The sequence below is a fragment of the Cervus canadensis genome, chromosome 32, assembly GCF_019320065.1.
Source record: "Cervus canadensis isolate Bull #8, Minnesota chromosome 32, ASM1932006v1, whole genome shotgun sequence".
NCBI classification, from domain to species: domain Eukaryota; kingdom Metazoa; phylum Chordata; class Mammalia; order Artiodactyla; family Cervidae; genus Cervus; species Cervus canadensis.
Window position 1 is genome coordinate 21,817,132 of NC_057417.1, and position 19,116 is coordinate 21,836,247.

Sequence of the window (19,116 nt, forward strand, 5' to 3'; positions counted from 1 at the left end):
ATTCTTAAAAAAACGGTGCATTTTGAGACACTTCATCTTCTGTCTATGGAATGTATCTCTCTCTAAATAAACCTGCTCTCATTTTACTATGGCTAACTCTTGAATTCTCTTCTATGCAAAGTCAAAGACCCTCACGTGAGGCTGGTCCCAGGAACTTGCCTGAGACCTGGAATGTGACCATTCTCTGTCTCCCGTTCTCCTGCAACAGTTGCACATCCCAAAGTGCGATTTTTGCTGCTCCTGGATTAATCCATTTTGCTGGTAAAAATAACTTGGCTGTTTTATTGTTAACAAATGTAATCCAAAGGGCATTGGAGATTGACTTGTTCACTGCTATGTGCTCAGCGCTTAGAACAGTGACTGGTGCTGGATGTTGTTAATTGCATGTGCTGGAGTCCCCCAGATCCTGCAGGAGTAGCAGGCAAGAGACCTGGGAGGGTGGCAAGAAACCGGTACCCTCCGCAGCCTCTTTAACGAGGGAGGGAAAACCAAAGTCACAGGGAAGAATGTGCTGTGTGGTAAGTCGCCTCAGTCGTGTCCAGCTCTTTGTGATTCTATGGACTGTAGCCCACCAGGCTTCTCTGTCCACGGAATTCTCCAGGCTAGAATACTGGAGCGGGTTGCCATTTCCTCCTCCAGGGGATCTTCCCGACCTAGGGATCGAACCCGCCTCTCTTATGTCTCCTGCATTGGCAGGCGGGTTGTTCACCACTAGTACCACCTGGAAAGCCCCTCCTAACTCCCCTCTCTGTAGTTTTCTCTGCTGAGGGTCAGAGACTTGCTTAAGAAGGGAGGCAGATCCTGTACCTACTCTAGCCAATACTCAAAAGCATCCAGCCTCTCTCTCATTCTTTTTTTTTTTTCTCTTGTTGCAGAGCACGGGCTCTAAAATGCAAGGGCTTAGTAGTTGCAGTGTGTTAATTTCTCTCTAGTTATCCTGAGGCATGAGGGATCTTAGTTCCCCAACCAGGGATCGAACCCGCATCCCCTGCATTGGAAGGTGGCTTCTTAACCACTGGACCACAAAGGAAGTCCCCCCCCTCCCCGCCCCCAGCTTCTCTCTTTTGTGTAACCTAAACCCTTCATCCTGAGCCTCCAGCTCAGTTCTGAAACCTCGTAGGGGAGCAGGATTGACCTGGGAGCTTTTTTTTTTTTTTCCTTTAAAACGAAGTGTAGTAAATGTACAGAGAAGTGCACATGTGTGTATAGTTTGATGAATTTTCACAAAGTGAACAAACCAGATAGTCATCAAGTCAGGAAACAGAATATCGTCCACCAGCCTTTCTGATGTTCCCCAAGTGCCACCTCCCCGTCACTACCCCTGCCTCTCTCCCTTGGGAGTTGGGGGGATCCTTCCCCCAGAGCCTCTGCTTTATGAAAGTGACCAGAGGCCCAGTGTCAAAGCTGCACAGGTGGTTTACGTGTGTAGCGAGGTTTGGCAACTCCTCCTGGAAGTCACATAATCTCTGTTGCAAGTGGAACCAGAAGCTGCTCTACTCCCAGTCTTGGGCTCAGCACCAGTAGCTGTCTGGCTAGGTTTCCCCGTGAAGCAGTGGGCATTTCCTGTATCTGGGGCCTGCAGAACACGGGAGGGGCAACTCCTGGGCTCACGAAGGCCGGTGGGTTAGTTCCAGCCTGGGCATGTGGCCCTCCTTCCCTGGCAGGAGGTGCGTGAAGAGGTATTTTTGGAAGGTGCAGAAGTTCTGTAGCCATTTGGAAAATGCCTGCTCATAGGCTGGGCTGGATTCTCATTTTAAAATGATGATGTGGCTGAAGGGCCTGACCTGGCCAGTTTTCCTGGATCTACGGGTGGGGAAAGCGAAGAGACATGCTCATTTTTTTCCCCTTTTTCTTTAAATTGTGTCACCATTTTCTTTTTGTCTCGAATCCCTCTAACCGACAAGTTTCAAAAGAATCGTGCGGTGTCTCCCACAGTTCATTGGCTCTTTGATGCTGTTTGCAGGTAAGTGTTTCATCTTGTCTCAAATCAGCCAGGGCTCTGGGGTCACTTTTAAGTCGAGTGAGAGTTTAAACCTCAATTCTCCACCAGGGATCTCTGGCTCTGGAGCCCTCACCTGGCATCCCCCTGCCCTTCCAGGCAGGACCCTGAGTGCCCTCCCACTCTCTCCTCTGTGTCTCTCTCTGCTTTTCACTGCTGCCTTCATCCTCACTGAGAGCTGCAGCTTTTTAAAAAAAAATTGTAATTGATTTACAGTGTTGAGCTAATTTCTACTGTATAGCAAAGTGATTCAGTTATATATATATGCATGTACATCTTTTTCATATTTTTTCTATTATGGTTTATCACAGGATATTGAATATAGTTCCCTGTACTATACAGTAGGACCTTGTTGTTTACCCAATGTATATATAATAGCTTACATCCGCTAACCCCAACCTCTCACTCCACCAGTCTGTTCTCTATGCCTGTGAGTCTGTTTCTCTATGTCTGTTCACTTACATGTGATATCATATTATATTTGTCTTTCTCTTTCTGACTGACCTAGATCATCTCCAGGTCCATCCATGTTGTGGAAAAGGCATTATGTCATTCTTTTTTATGGTTGTGTAGTATTCCATTCTAAATATATACTACATCTTCTTTATCCTTTCATCTGTCGATGGACATTTAAGTTGTTTTTTTGTCTTGGCTATTGTGAATAGTGCTGCTATGAGCACTATTATAGAGGTGCATGTATCTTTTTGAACTGTAGTTTTGCCTGGATATATGCCCAGGAGTGGGATTACTGGACCATATGGCAACTCTAGTTTTAGTTTTCTGAGGATCATCCATACTGTTTTGCATACTGGTTGTACCAACTTACCTTCCCACCAACAGGGTAGGAGGGTTCCCTTTTCTGTACACCCTCTCCGTCATTTATTTGTAGACTCTTTTTTTAATTGGAGCATAATTGTTTTATAATGTTGTGTTAGTTTCTTTTGTACAATGAAGTGAATCAGCTATATGTATACACATAATCCTCCCTTTTGGACTTCCCTCCCCAACCCCCCATCCCACCCATCTAGGTCATCAAAGAGCAACAAGCTGAGTTCTCTGTACTGTATCACAAGTTCTCCATTTGACCAGTATGAGGTGGTACCTTACTGTAGTTTTGATTTGCATTTCTCTAATAATTAGCAATGTTGAGCATCTTTAATGTGCTTATTGGCCATCCATATGCCATCTTTTGGGATACCCTCATAGCTCAGTTGGTAAAGAATCTGCCTGCAATGCAGGAGACCCTGGTTCGATTCCTGGGTCAGGAAGATCCCTTGGAGAAGGGATAGGCTACCCACTCCAGTATTCTGGCCTGGAGAATTCCATGGACTATATAGTCCATGGGGTCACAAAGAGTCGAATACGACTGAGTGACTTTCACTTTCACTTTCATATGCCATTTAGAGAAATTTAGCAGCTGCAGGTGTGTGTGTGTGTGTTTTTTTTTTTAATAATTTTATTTATTTATTTATTGGCTGTGCTGGGTCTTGTTGCTGCTCAGGCTTTTTCTCTAGTTGCTGTGAGCAGGGGCTACTCTCCAGTTGTGGTGGGCAGGATGCTCATTGCAGTGGCTTCCCTTGTTGCAGAGCATAGGCTCTAGGGCATGTGGGCTTCAGTAGTTGCAGTTCCTGAGCTCTAGAGCACAGGCTCAATAGTTGGTGGCACACGGACTTACTTCTTCTGCTTATGTGGGATCTTCCTGGATCAGGGATCAAACCCATGTCTCCTGCATTGCCAGGCAGATTCTTTACCACTGAGCCACCTAGGAAGCCCCAGTTGCAGTTTTTGCTAATCATCTATCCATTCACTCACTCATCCATTCATTTGACCAGTGCCAAGCCCTGTCCTGGAAACAGGATGGAGGATCAGGCAAACAAATGACTTTATATCATCACCATTTTTGCCTTTACCCTTGAGAACTCTTTGCCCTCACTTCTCCACTTCCTCCCAAGGCTATGTCCGTGCTCTCTGAAGAACCTCTGCTCCTTCACTTGCATAGCAAAGGTAGCCTGTTCTCCCCATTATCTGTGTCCAAACCCCTTGCTCAGTTCAGTTCAGTTGCTCAGTCATGTCTGACTCTTTGCGACCCCATGACCTGCAGCACACCAGGCCTCCCTGTCCATCAACAACTCCTGGAGGTTACTCAAACTCATGGCCATCAAGTTGGTGATGCCATCCAACCATCTCATCCTCTGTCATCCCCTTCTCCTCTTGCCTTCAATCTTTCCCAGCATCAGGGTCTTTTACAAGGAGTCAGCTCTTCACATCAGGTGGCTAAAGTATTGGAGTTTCAGCTTCAACATCAATCCTTCCAATGAACACTCAGGACTGATCTCCTTTAGGATGGATTGGTTGGATCTCCTTGCAGTTCAAGGGACTCTCAAGAGTCTTCTCCAACACCACAGTTCAAAAGCATCAATTCTTCAGCACTCAGCTTTCTCTATAGTCCAACTCTCACATCCATACATGACTACTGGAAAAACCATAGGCTTGACTAGATGGACCTTTGTTGGCAAAGTGATGTCTCTGCTTTTTAATATGCTGTCTAGGTTGGTCATAACTTTTCCTCCAAGAAGCACGCGTCTTTTAATGTCATGGCTGCAGTCACCATCTGCAGTGATTTTGGAGCCCCCAAAAATAAAGTCTGTCACTGTTTCCAGTGTTTCTCCATCTATTTACCATGAAGTGATGGGACTGGATGCCATGATCTTAGTTTTCTGAATGTTGAGCTTTAAGCCAACTTTTTCACTTTCCTCTTTCACTTTCAACAAGAGGCTTTCTAGTTCTTCACTTTCTGCCATAAGGGTGGTGTCATCTGCATATCTGAGGTTACTGATATTTCTCCCAGCAATCTTGATTCCAGCTTGTGCTTCATCCAGCTCAGCGTTTCTCATGATGTACTCTGCATATAAGTTAAATAAGCAGGGTGACAGTATACCTCGACATACTCCTTTTCCTATTTGGAACCAGTCTGTTGTTCCATGTCCAGTTCTAACTGTTGCTTCCTGACCTGCACACAGGTTTCTCAAGAGGCAGGTCAGGTGGTCTGGTATTCCCAACTCTTTAAGAACTTTCCACAGTTTGTTGTGATCCACCCAGTCAAAGTCTTTGGCATAATCAATAAAGCAGAAGTAGATGTTTTTCTGGAACTCTCTTGCTTTTTTGATGATCTAATGGATGTTGGCAATTTGATTTCTGCTTCCTCTGCCTTTTCTAAATCTAGATGCCTTCTCTAAACCCCTTGGTGCTGACCCTCATTTCCAGCTCCCTTGGTCTGAGACAAAGAATAAAAAGTAATACTTTTGGCATGAGTTTCTTCCCCAACTTTCCCTTTCTGAGACTCTCTCCATCCCCCATCCTCTCTCCATGCCAGATACTGGAATGGAAGCGCCATTTGTGGGGAGCTGCTGCACTTTCGTCCTTCCAGAAACCAAAGCAGGGAGCTCCCCGGTGGCCCAATGGTTAGGACTCAGAGCTCTTACTGCTCAGGCCCCAGGTTTGATCCCTAGTTGGGGAACTAAGATCCCATAAGGTGCATGGCTCAGTCAAAATAAAAGACACCAAAGCAAAATCAAAGAGTGGTGGCAGGGATGAGAGGGAGGGACGGAGAGAGGCTCAGAAAGGGAAAGTGGGGAAGAAAGTAAAATAAAAGCTCTGGAGGGCTGGACTGCTTGCTGGGAGATGACTCTCTGAGGCAGAAGCAGGGTAAAGGTTGGCCTAGAGGATGGCAGTGGCTTCCGTGTGCTCACTGGGGTGTCAGTGAACACTCAGCCGCTTCCTCTCTTTTCTTGGACCTGCCAGACTGTTTGGAAGAAGCAGTCTCTCAGTCCTTTGAACTGCCTGTTGGTCAGAGGGAGAAGCTGTCTAGGCTCCCAGGTAAGGTCTCTGAATCTGAGCTGATCACCTGGAAGAGGTATATAGCTGGGGAGGGAAAATAGATCCAGGGCATTCAGAGTGTATGTGCTGAACCTGAGAGTCACTAAATGACACAGAGCAATGCAAATGCCATGTGAACTGGATGTTCATAAAGGCTTGATCAGTGAGCTTTCCAGAAAAGAGTTCTTTAAAAAAAATTACATATTTATTCATTTCAAATAGGTAATCCAAGCACAGGACACAACATTTCAAAAAGTGCCAAAAGGTATGTGTGGTGAAAAATAAATGTCTTTCCCTCTCCTGTGCCCAAGTTCTTCAGTTTCCTTCGCAGAAACAACTACTGTTGTCAGTTTTTGTTATTGTCGTTTGGTCGCTAAGTTGTGTCTGATTCTTTGCAATCCTGGCATGGATTGCAGCACGCCAGGCTCCCCTTCACTGTCTCCCAGAGTTTTGCTCAAATTCATATCCATTGAGTTGGTGATGCTATCCAGCTCATCCTCTGTCACCCCCTCAATCTTTCCCAGCATCAGGGTCCTTTCCAATGAGTTGGTTCTTTACATCAGGTGGCCAAACAAAGTTTTGGAGCTTCAGCTTCAGTATCAGTCCTTCCAATGAATGTTCAGGGTTGATTTCATTCAGGATTGACTGATTTGAACTCTGAAAATCACAAGTGTACGTGTGTTTGTATTTCTGTGTGTACTTGAAACAATACAAATGGGCATATTACATATACTGTTTTTAACTGTGCTCTTTTAAGAATACATTTTGGAGTCTTTTTTCTTAACATATACTGTATGGGTTGGGATAGCTTTGAAAAGCAGAAAAACCTTGTTCCCATACAACCCTGGAGCTTTACTTCAGATCAAGCAGCAACTTATTTGCAGCTTTTTTTTTTTTTTTTTACAGACAGTGTGGTCCCTGGGCGACCTGAAGCTGTCTTGCTCAGGGAAACATCCTGGCATGGAACAGGCAAAGAGCTAATATCCCTGCCAGATTTCACTCGGATTCATGTCCCCCATTCTTATGGAATTCCCTACATCTGGAATTTGTTCTTAGAGTTTATATGAGAGATACCAGCACCAAGCCCCTACCTGGCTACTCGATTTTTTCCCCCCCAGGTCTTGTAGGTGGGTGAAGTGTTTTCTGGGTGTTGTGGAGGTCATTTCAGAGAGCTGCATTTCTGGCTCATGGAGAGAGGCTGGCAGGGGCTGTGTTTAAGGGATTAATGCCCCATGGTGCTGTCTGTGGCTTCAAGATTACTCAGGTCAGGGTGAGCTGTTTCCCTGAAGTGGTCTGGAATGCAGGAAGTGGAATAAGACACAGCTCTTAATGTTAAAGGACTGGTTAATCAAACCACTTTGGGTGCGAGTGTATCTGAATCACCTTGTAGAATGCTGTGTCTTTTCCCTTTCCTTTTGCTCTCTGCCTGCCAACGTTGCTCATTTTCTTTTCTTTTTAATATTTATTTTATTCATTTATTCGGCTGTATCAGGTCTTAGTTGCATGGCACAAGGGATCTTTGATCTTTGTTGCAGCATGTGGGGTCTTTAGTTGTGGCATGTGGGATCTAGTTCCCTGACCAGGGATCAATCCTGGGTCCCCTGCATAGGGAACAAAGAGTCTTAGCCACTGGACCACCAGGGAAGTCATGCTCCTTTTCTTTTGATGAGCTTTCTAATCCTAGTGGTCCATTTCTGCTGCCCCAAAGCAGCTTGGGTCAGATCAGATCAGCTTCTTAATTTGATTTAAATGTTCCAAAGAAAAAATATCATGGTGGGTATTTCTTTAAATTTCATCAGATCGAATTGCTTACAAGATTTTGGCCATCAAATAAAGGGAAAACAACCAGATATACTGACCCCTTGTTCTTAGAGTGGCTACCACAGCCTGGGGCTCTTGGAAGTTTATTACCTTATTTGCTCTTTTAAAAAAATAACAGCTTTATTCAGATATAATCCACATACCATACAACTCACCTACTTCAAGTAAACAAGTCAGTGGTTTTTTTTTTTTATATTCACAGAATTGCACAACTATCACCACAATTTTAGAACATTTTCATCAATCACTCCCTCCCATCAAAAAGCCCCATAGCCATTAGCAGTCACTTCCCCCTCAGTCCAAGGTATCCACTAATATACTTGTTTTTTCTATGGATTTGCCTGTTCTGGACATTTCATACAAAGGGGCTCATATAATAAGTAGTCTTTCAAGACTGGCTTCTTTCATTTAGCAGGACATTTTCAAGATTCAGCCCTGTTGTAGCATTTATCAGTACTTCACTCCTGTTTTATGGTCAAGTAATATTCCATTGTGTGGTTATGTCATATTTTACTTATTCATTAATTAGCTGATGGACATCTGGGTTTTTTTCCACTTTATTGGCTATAATGAGTAACGGTACTATGAACATTCCTGTAGGCATTTTTGTGTGGACCTCACTTGAACTTGGGCTTCCCCAGTGGCTCAGCCATAAAGAATCTGTCTGCAATGGAAGAGATGCGGTTCTATCCCTGGGTTGGGAAGGTCCCCTGGAGGCGAAAATGGCAACCCACTCCAATATTTTTGCCTGGGAAATCCTATGGACAGAGGAGCCTAGTGAGCTACAATCCATGCGGGTCACAGTTAGACATAACTGAGCATATAAGTATACTTGACCTTGACAGCAACTCTCATGAGGTTTACAGACCTCGTTCTATAGACAACAAAACTCATTCCAAGATTGTAGACAGGAATTTTTAATGCAGCTGTTAGATTTCTGAGCCCATGCTTTTTCCAGTCTGTGTTCACAGAGTTGAAATAACTGCGACAGGACGTGGTGTGGATATGTCCGCAGGAAGGACCTGTGAACAGGAACGGTTATTTTTCAGTTGTGAAATTTCAGCCCTCTCCCCAATGTCCCCCTTCTCTTTGCCTTATTCTCCTCTCCTAGTTTTCACTTTCTTTCAAGTATCGGGGTTTCTGCCTCTCTGGTGGGTACAGAATCCACTCTCACTCATTTACACTTCGGTGTGGAATATAATTTTGTGCGAATGTGATATTTGCATGTTCGAGTCACCCCGATGAGGTGAAATCTCCTCTGCTAGTAGCAAGCACTGAGGTGCTATTTGAAGCAGGGACAGGCAGAGGGAGGATTTCTTGGAAAAGCTCCTTCTCTTGTCGGGTCCCAGGTTTCCAGGATGAAGGCCACCCACCGTGGGGTTGGGGCTGCAGGGACCGCCACCTGCCCGCGGCTCCCCTCTACCCCCAGCTAGGTCGCGCGCACCGTTGCTCGGCAACCACTCGCTCACGCTGGTGGAGGCACCAGAACCCTGCGGGGAGCGCGCGCACACGCGGGACGCAGGGCCGCTCGCGCGACCCCGACGTCAGACCCACCCCTCTCCTCAGGGCTTGCCGGGCCCGGCGGGAGGCCGAGCCCCGCCCCGCTCGGAGGGCAGCCTGTGGAACCCACGAATCAGAGAGACCGACACATCGCCCGGCCGGGCGCCGGGCAACCAATCGCCGTACGCGTGTGATCCCGCGCCCGCCCGGGAGGCCGGCTACGGGCGCTGAGGCGGCGACGGCGGGAGTCGCTGCTGAGGCGGCCGCGGGCGCGGGTCGTGTCAGCGCAGCTCCTTGGGGCCGGGCCGGGCTGGCAGCAGCTGGCGCCTGGCGGTGAGGGCGGGCTCCCGGGGTGGGCGGAATGGCCCCCACCTAGGGACGTGGGAGTAGCGGCTGAACCCAGGATGCTGAGGAGGCGGCGCGGCGGCTCCTCACTCATTCCAGGTAAGGGGGACGCCGCGCTCGTTGCGGCGCGCCGCCCCGGCCCCGCTGTCTCCCTGCCGCCGCTCACCTGGCTCCGAGTCCTGGCCGCGTCTGTCCTGGCATCCCTCGGCCCCAGTCGCCGCCCGCCAGCGTATCTCCCCCGGCGCCAGTCCAGCCCCGCCCCTTCAGCGCGGAGCCCCGTGTCCCTGCCCGGCCGGGCCCGGCTCCGGAGCCCGCACCCCTGGCCCCAGCGCCCGCGTTTCCCGGTCTTGGGCTTCCCCGTGGCCCGACTCGCCCCCGCCGTGGTCGGCCTCCCGCTCTCTCCCGCCCCCTCCCCGCCTTCCTGTCCCTCTGGCAGGGCGGGCACTGTTTCCCAGCCTCCGCAGTCCTTCGGGGCGCCTTCCGGGGATAAGACGCCAGGGCCCCCCCGGATCGGACTTTTGCCTTCACCTCTACCCGGACTTAAGGGAAGTCTTCCCCAGGCTCACCCCGTCCTTGCCCCCTATACCGGGTCCTCTAGGCGTTTCACTCGCGCCCTCCCGCCCCCCACCCCACGCCACGCCATGTGTCCCTGGGTTTTGCCCTTTTGCCCCCAGATGCTTTCCTTTCCCAACTCGCCCCTTCTCTCTCCATTTTCATCACCCACCGTCGCTAACACGTCTTTTCCTCTACGCTTAAACCTCAGACACTGCTCCTCTTCTGAGTGCCCGGTCTATAGTTTTAGCGTAAGTCGTCTTTAAAAGAGCTACATCCATAATATATAAAGTGTGTTGCCTGAGTTTGGCACATAGTAGGTCTGGTACGTGGTAGGTGCTCACGCTTGTTACCCTCTTCCTTCTTTGAGGCCTTTGTGCCCTCCAGATAGTGGTAGCAAGACGTCCAGTATCCAGTACCTCAAGAGTAGTATGGGAGGTGGCAGGATGAATTAGGCACCTCCAAGTGTGATGAAGAGATTGCATTGTCAGTTATTTACTTACAGCAGTCATTTCGAAGAATTGAATTTTGCTATCTTTGTGTCATGTATTGTTTTATAATAATTGGCTTTGTAAAGAGTTCTTAATAAGGTTTGCAACTTAGTCCCACCACCCTATCTCCAGTGTTTGCTGAACTTTTATTTTTAGGAAAGGAAGAGCCCCCACCTCCTAGTTGAAATTGTACTGTGTCTAAGAAGGGTTTCGAGTGTTTATCTCCCAGCTTGATAGTCCAGTCCTGCAGTGAATTTTCATCCTTTAAGAGCCTAGAGGAATCAGGTTTAGATTTCTTTGAATCAACCGTGGAAGGGATCAGAAATGCTTAGGTGTAGAAGTTCTGACAAGTTCTCTCAGAGTGAAGGAGGAATTAGCCATCCCCGCCCCCCTTTCTGGCTGTCAGAGGAAATAACTTGAGTCGATTTTTAATAAGAATAAAATAAGTTTAACTTTTGAAAATTATAAAAGCCATGTTACTGGCCTCAAGTCATTCTTGCTCGTTTGCTCTGATGGTTTCCAAGCCTGGATGAATCCAACAGTTGGCTTTTTCTGCTCCTGGAGGCTTCAGGAAAGCCTGGGACTGAGCTGCTGGTGCTGTTCTAAACTTTATATTCCAAGTTTGCTCGCATTGCCTGGAGATCCTTTGATTCACTCCCTATGTACCTCTTATGTACCTAGACCTCATTGCTACTTCTAGATCTTTACCATTCTCCTCTTCTTGACTTATCTTACTCTTGACTTCTTTACATTGCTTATTTTGCCTCCTACTTCACAGAATTGGTGGGCATTAGCCCTGAACCCTTAAGGGTCTGTCATTTTTCTGTGTGCTTGTACCTATCTGATTTCTGATTACCTTATCTTTTATCAGAGGAAGAAGGTATTACTTTTTGAGGCTAACATCTTTCATATTCTATATTTTCTTTTTTTTCTCAGCTTGCACACATGCTCAGGTTTTCACCATCCAAAACAAACCAAAATGAAGCATTGCCTTAATGTGCTTTCCCTCAGATTAATGTGGTATTCCTTAGGACTTTGTTTTCTGTTCTTTTCCCTGTCCTCTAGTTTGTTATTACACTTCTGTTCATGGCTTCAAGTAGCACCTGTATATTTTTGGTCTACAACCATATGTATTCAGTTCTCATTTTTCTTGAACTTCAGGTATTTCATATGTTTGTCTGTCGGATAACTATACTTGTACTTCAAACTTGGGTATTTTTTCCTTTCTCTTCTTACTCATAGCTGCTTCAAGGACATCCACAAACCTCCTATTTTAAGTTCTGTACCCTAGAAACCTTAGAATCCTCTTCTTCTCTCCTATCATTATGTCTGCCATAGATCCTATTGTTGCTACCTGACGTCCTGTTCTTTTCTCTCCTCATTGCCAGAAGATTGCTTGTGGCCTGGGTTATTTTTTTCCTGAACAGATTTCAACCCAGGCTCTACTTTAAAACCACCTGGGAGCTTTTAAAGGTTGAGGATGAGGGGATCAAGGCCTCCATAGAGATTCTGAGTTTTGGTCTGCTGTGGGGCCAGACCTTTTCATTTAAAAAAATCTTTCTCATTCAGCAGTAATAGGCATCAAAGGCTGAGAACTGGCTTGAGAGCTCTAAGAGGGACTGAGAATGGTGAGGAGCTGTATATAGCATTTAATCATCCTTTAAAAATCAACATAAATGTCACTTTTGTTGGCATGGTTACTTTCCTGACTGTACATTTACCTGTTAAAGTACTTATCACATTAAAATATTTTTTTTTAATTGGAGGATAAGTTCTTTACAATGTTGAGTTTCTGCCGTACAACAATTCGAGTCAGGCATAATTTTATATTTGTGTGTATATATATGTATGTATAGATCCCTTTCCTCTTGAGCCTTCCTCCCACCTCTCATCCTAGCCCCCAGATTTTATTTAAATCATTTCTCATGGGCCCATTTTTCTCATAACTAGGATTTCCTTGAGGTCTGTGATTATGCCCAAAGGTAAATTATTGTTTCTTACACTATTCACGGTCCTTCTGATACCAAATACGTAGGTTTTTCCCTCACATTAAATAGTTCTCCAATTCTCCAGACAGCAACTGAGTATCATACACTTTAACTTAATTATTACTATTAATACCTGGATTTAGTGCAGACCCCATAGATTAAGGACTCAGTCCCACAAGACACCTCTCAACTTCAGACAAATCCCAAGTCCTAGGTTGTGACCTGTACTTGAAACCAATTGGCTATAAATTGAGGCTTCACACAACTCCTTCCTCAGGTGTGTAATTTGCTGTAAAGGCTCACAGAATTCAGGAAAGCTCATTACTTACCTTTACCTGTTGACTAAACAATAAAAACAGTGGCAGATTTTATTTTCTTTGGCTCCAAAGTCACTGTGGACTGCAACCATGAACTTAAAAGATGCTTGCTCCTTGGAAGAAAAGCTATGACAAATCTAGTCAGCGTATTAAAAAGCAGAGACATGACTTTGCCAACAAAGGTTTGTCTAGTCAAAGCTGTGGTTTTCCCAGTAGTCAGGACAGATGTGAGAGTTGGACCATAAAGAAGGCTGAGTGCTGAAGAATTGATGCTTTTGAACTGTGGTGTTGGAGAAGACTCTTGAGAGTCCCTTGGACTGCAAAGAGATCCAACCAGTCTATCCTAAAGGAAATTAACTGTAAATATTCATTGGAAGAACTGATGCTGAAGCTCCAATACTTTGGTCACCTGATACGAAGAACCGACTCATTTGAAAAGACCCTGATGCTGGGAAAGATAGAAGGCAGGAGGAGAAGGGGATGACAGAGGATGAGATGGTTGGATGGCATCACCGACTTGATGGACATGACTTTGAGCAAGCTCTGGGAGATAGTGAAGGACAGGGAAACCTGGCATGCTGCAGTCCATGGGGTCACAAAGAGTTGGACATGGCTGGGCGACTGAACAACAAAATTCTGAGAGCCATTCTATATGCTATTAAGAGGTTCCAGGGAAACAGACTCGGTTGTTTCCTGGGTTAAATTTAACAACACACTTTTATACTGACTTTTGATAAGTGACTTTTGATTGTATCCTGGACCTTTGTTGTATTTTGTTAGGAGACTCTGGATCCTATTTAAATCTTTTATAGGTGAGGGAGATTAAGAGTTACTTGGGGATGTAATATACGGCACAGGCTGCTGCTGCTGCCAAGTTGCATCAGTCGTGTCCGACTCTGTGCGACCACATAGACGGCAGCCTACCAGGCTTCTCTCTCTGTGGGATTTTCCAGGCGAGAACACTGGAGTGGGTTTGCCATTGCCTTCTCCGTACAGCATAGGGAATATAGTTAAATATTGTAATAACTTTGTATGGTGACAGGTGGTAACTAGACTTATGGTAGTGACCATTTTGTAATGTTTCAAAATACTAAATCACTATGTTGTACACCTAAAATTAATATAGTAATGTAAGTCAGTTACCCTTCAATAAAAAGAAAAGTCTTTTGTTTTAGTAGCATTTGCCCTAAAAAGTTTCATACATAGGGCCCAGCCTACTTTCTTTTATTTTTGGTAGCAGCTTTATTGAGCTATCATTCACATTTCATACATTTGCCCATTTAAGGTACAGTTTTTTTTAGTATGTTCAGTATATTTTAGTTATTGTTTAGTTGCTATAGTTGTGCAAGATTCTTTTGCAGTCCCATGGACTATAGCCCGCCAGGTTCTTCTGTCCATGGGATTTCCCAGGCAAGAATACCGGAGTGGATTGCTGTTTCCTTCTCCAGGGGATCTTCTTGACCCAGGGATCAGACCTGCATCTCCTGCATTGGCAGGCAGATTCTTTAGCACTGAGGCACCAGCGAAGTCCTATGCAACCCTTATTACAGTCAATTTTAGAACATTTTCAGGAAACTGCACTCCTTACCTGTCACTTCCAACTCCCACTTGTCATCCTCTCAGTTTAGTTCAGTTGCTCAGTTGTGTCTGACTCTTTGCGACCCCAATGGACTGCAGCACTCTAGGTTTCCCCGTCTATCACCAACGCCTGGAACTTGCTCAAACTCATGTCCATCAAGTCGGTGATGCCATCCAACCATCTCATCTTCTGTTGTTCCCTTCTCCTCTTGCTTTCAGTCTTTCTCAGCATCAGGGTCTTTTCCAATGAGTCGGTTCTTCGTATCAGGTGGCCAAAGTATTGGAGTTTCAGCATCAGTCCTTCCAATGAATATTCAGGACTGATCTCCTTTACGATGAACTGGTTGGATCTCCTTGCAGTCCAAGGGACATTCAAGAGTCTTCTCCAACACCACAGTTCAAACCATCAATTCTTTGGGGCTCAGATTTCTTTATGGTCCAACTCTCACATCCATATGTGACTACTGGAGAAACCATAGCTTTGACCAGATGGACCTTTGTCAGCAAAGTAATGTCTCTGCTTTTTAATATGCTGTCTAGATTGGTCATAGCTTTTTTTCTAAGGAGCAAGCATGTTTTAATGTCATGGCTGCAGTGACCATCTGCAGTGATTTTCAAGCCCAAGAAAATGAAGTCTGTCACTGTTTACATTGTTTCCCCATCTATTTCCCATGAAGTGATGGGACCAGATGCCATGACCTTAGTTTTTTGAATGTTGAATTTTAAGCCAGCTTTTTCACTCTCCTCTTTCACTTTCATCAAGAGGCTCTTTAGTTCTTCTTCACTTTCTGCCATAAGGATGGTGTCATCTGCATATCTGAGGTTATTGATATTTCTCCTGGCTATCTTAATTCCAGCTTGTGCTTCATCCGGATGGGCATTTCGCATGATTTAATAAGCAGGGTGACAATATACAACCTTGACGTACTCCTTCCCCAATTTGGAACCAGTCTGTTGTTCCATGTCTGGTTCTAGCTGTTGCTACTTGACCTGCATACAGATTTCTCAGGAGGCAGGTCAGGTAGTCTGGTATTCCCATCTCTTTCAGAATTTTCCACAATTTGTTGTGATCCACACAGTCAAAGCCTTTGGCATAGTCAATAAAGCAGAAGTAGATGTTTTTCTGGAACTCTCTTGCTTTTTTTGTGATCCAACAGATGTTGGCAATTTGATCTCTGGTTCCTCTGCCTTTTCTAAATCCAGCTTGTACATCTGAAAGTTCTCAGTTCACATACTGTTGAAGCCTCGCTTGGAGAATTTTGAGCATTACTTTGCTAGCGTGCGAGATGAGTGCAATTGTGCGGTAGTTTGAACATTGTTTGGCATTGCCTTTCTTTGGGATTGGAATGAAAACTGAACTTTTCCAGTCCTGTGGCTACTGCTGAGTTTTCCAAATTTGCTGGCATATTGAGTGCAGCACTTTCACAGCATCATCTTTTAGGATCTGAAATAGCTCAACTGGAATTCCATCCTTCCGTTAGCTTCATTGGTAGTGATGCTTCCTATGACCCACTTGACTTCACATTCCAGGATGTCTGGCTCTAGGTGAGTGATCACACCATTATGATTATCTGGGTCAAGATCTTTTCTGTATAATTGTTCTGTGTATTCTTGCCACCTCCTCTTAATATCTTCTGCTTCTGTTAGGTCCATACTGTTTCTGTGTTTATTGTGCCCATCTTTGCATGAAATGTTCCCTTGGCATCTCTAATTTTCTTGAAGAGATCTCTAGTCTTTTCCACTGTATTTTCCTCTCTTTCTTTGCATTGATCACTGAGGAAGGCTTTCTTATCTCTCCTTGCTATTCTGTGGAACTCTGCATTCAGATGGGTATATCTTTCTTTTCTCCTTTGCCTTTAGCTTCTCTTCTTTTCTCAGCTATTTGTAAGGCCTCCTCAGACAACTGTTTTGCCTTTTTGCATTTTTTTTTTCTTGGGGATGGTCTTGATCACCTCCTGTTGTACAGTGTCACAAACTTCCATCCATAGTTCTTCAGGCACTCTGTCTATCAAATCTAATCCCTGTCCCTTGGCAACTGCTAATGTGTTTTCTCTCTGTACAGATTTGCTTGTCCTGGACATTTCATATGAATGTAATCATACGACATGTAGTCCTTTGTTATTGGTTTCTCTCACTTTGCATGTTTTCATGGTTTTTCCATGTTGTAGAATGTATCAGTATTTTATTTCTTTTTCTTGCTGAATAATATTGTTTTATGTGTAGACCACATTTATATATTAATCAGTTGATGGGTGTTTGGGTATTTGTACATTTTGACTGTTATGACTAATGCTGCTGTGAACATCTGTGTACAAATTTTTGGGTGTGCATGTTTCATTTCTCTTGGATATACACCTGTGGGTGGAATTGCTGGGTCATATAACTCTAGAACTGTAGGTCTAATATCTTGAGCAACTGCTAGACTGTTTTCCAAAATGGCTACTCTGGTTTACATTTCTGTTAGCAATGTATGCCGGTTCCAATTTTTCTACCTCCTTGCCAAAACTTGTTATTATCTGACCTTTGTATTCTAGCTATCCTAATACATGTGAAGTAATATCTTATTGTGGTTTTGATTGCATTTCCCTGATGGTTAAAGATGTTGAGCAACTTTTCATGTGCTTTTTAGCTATTTGTATATCTTTGGAGAAATCTGTTCTTTGTCCATTTTCAGATTGAGTAAATAACTCAATTTTGTCTTTCTGTTTCTGAGTTGTAAGGTTTCTCTATATATTCTGGATACTAGACCCTTGTCAGATATGATTAACAGATATAAATCTCCCATTCTGTAGGTGTCTTCACTTTCTTGATGGCATAAAGATTTTAAATTTTGATTAAGTCCAATTTGTCTTTTTTTTTTCTTTTGTTGCTTGTGTTTTGTGTTTCATATTTAAGAAACCAGTGCCTGTTCAAAGTCATGAAAATCTTCTATGTTTTCTTCCAGGAGTTTGATAGTTTCAGCTCTTTTATTTAGATCTTTAATCCATCTTTGTGAATTTTGTATAAGGTATAATATCGGGGTCCAACCTTATTTTTTGCTTATTGATATTCAGTTGTCTTAGCACCATATGTTGTAAAAATACTCTTTTACTCTTTGATTTGTCTTGGCACCATTGTCTGATTGGAATTTTGATAGAGATTGCATTGAACAGTTTGGGGAATATTGGCATCTTAATTCTTATTAGTCTTCTAACTCATGAGTGTGTAATGACTTTTCACTCATTTAGATCATCTTTAATTTACTTTGAAAGCATTTTCTATTTTTCAGTGTACAATTTTGCATTTTTTTGGTTAAATGTATTTTTTTTGTTGTTAGTTTCATTTATTTTAAACTAAGGAGCATCTTAGCTCTTTGCTGCATCTACTGTGAGAATGAAGACCATTCTCAGCAATCAGACTGTCAACATCCCAGAAAATGTCGACATTACCTTGAAGGGACGGACAGTTATTGTGAACGGCCCCAGAGGCACCCTGCGGAGGGACTTCAATCACATCAATGTAGAACTCCGTCTCCTTGGAAGAAAAAGAAGAGGCTCCGTGTTGACAAATGTTGGGGAAACAGAAAGGAACTGGCCACTGTTCGCACAATCTGTAGTCACGTACAGAACATGATCAAGGGTGTTACACTGGGCTTCCATTACAAGATGAGGTCGGTGTATGCCCACTTCCCCATCAATGTTGTTATTCAGGAGAATGGTTCTCGTGGAAATCGGAAAATTTTTTGGGTGAAAAATACATACGCAGGGTTTGAATGAGGCCAGGGGTTGCCTGTTCAGTATCTCAAGCCCAGAAAGATGAGTTGATTCTTGAAGGAAATGACATTGAACTTGTGTCAAATTCAGCTGCTTTGATTCAGCAAGCCACCACAGTTAAAAACAAGGATATTAGGGTGGGGTGGGGCGGAAAAAAAAAAAAAGAGGATATCAGAAAATTTTTGGATGATATCTGTGTTTCTGAAAAAGGAACAGTTCAGCAGGCTGATGAATAAGATCTCAGTGATCCTGCTGCAGAAACAAGATAGCAGATGGTTCTATGGACTCAGTTGTGATATTTTAAAGAGACAATAAAAACTCTTGATTTGAAAAAAAAATAAACTAAGGAGCATCTTAGATTAGTCATTACATACATGTATTCTTATCCACTTTCTAGTTTTTCTTTTTTTTTAATTTTTGTTTTGTATTGGAGTATAGTCAGTTAACAGTGTTGTGATAGTTTCAGGTGGACAACAAAGGGACTCAACCATTCATGTACATGTATCCATTCTCCCCCAAACCCCATCCCATCCAGGATGCCACATAACACTGAGCAGAGTTCCCTGTGTGTATTTCTTAATGTTTCATTCTTTTGGTGCTATTGTGAGTGGAATTCTTTTGTTAATTTTGTTTTTGGATTGTCAATGATAATATATAGAAATATAATTGAATTCTTTATATTAGTTAAGTATCTTAAAATCATACCGAACTCATGTAACAGTTCTAATAGTTTTTTACTGTTTTATTAGAATTTTATATATATGATATATACTCTCTGAAGAGAGGTAGTCTTACTTCTTCCTTTCAATCTGGATTGCTTTCTTTTTCTTGCCTAATTGCCTAATTGTCTAAAATTTCCTGTATAATATACTATTAGAAATGGTGAGAGTGTACATC

The 19,116-nt window shown here is 43.9% G+C and overlaps 1 protein-coding gene and 1 pseudogene across 2 annotated transcripts in view; both read left to right on the top strand.

Annotated features, from left to right (window-relative positions):
• The first annotated feature begins 1,787 nt into the window (after window positions 1-1,787).
• On the top strand, window positions 1,788-18,561 carry LOC122433168 (annotated as a pseudogene).
• Window positions 9,397-19,116, top strand: part of TPST1 (tyrosylprotein sulfotransferase 1) — a 102,095-nt gene continuing 92,375 nt past the window's right edge. The window contains exon 1 of one of the 2 annotated variants that reach the window (XM_043455803.1): window positions 9,397-9,640. The gene's annotated coding sequence lies outside the window, so the exon portion shown is untranslated. The remainder of the gene's footprint in view (window positions 9,641-19,116) is intronic. The other variant, XM_043455802.1, reaches the window with a different exon arrangement.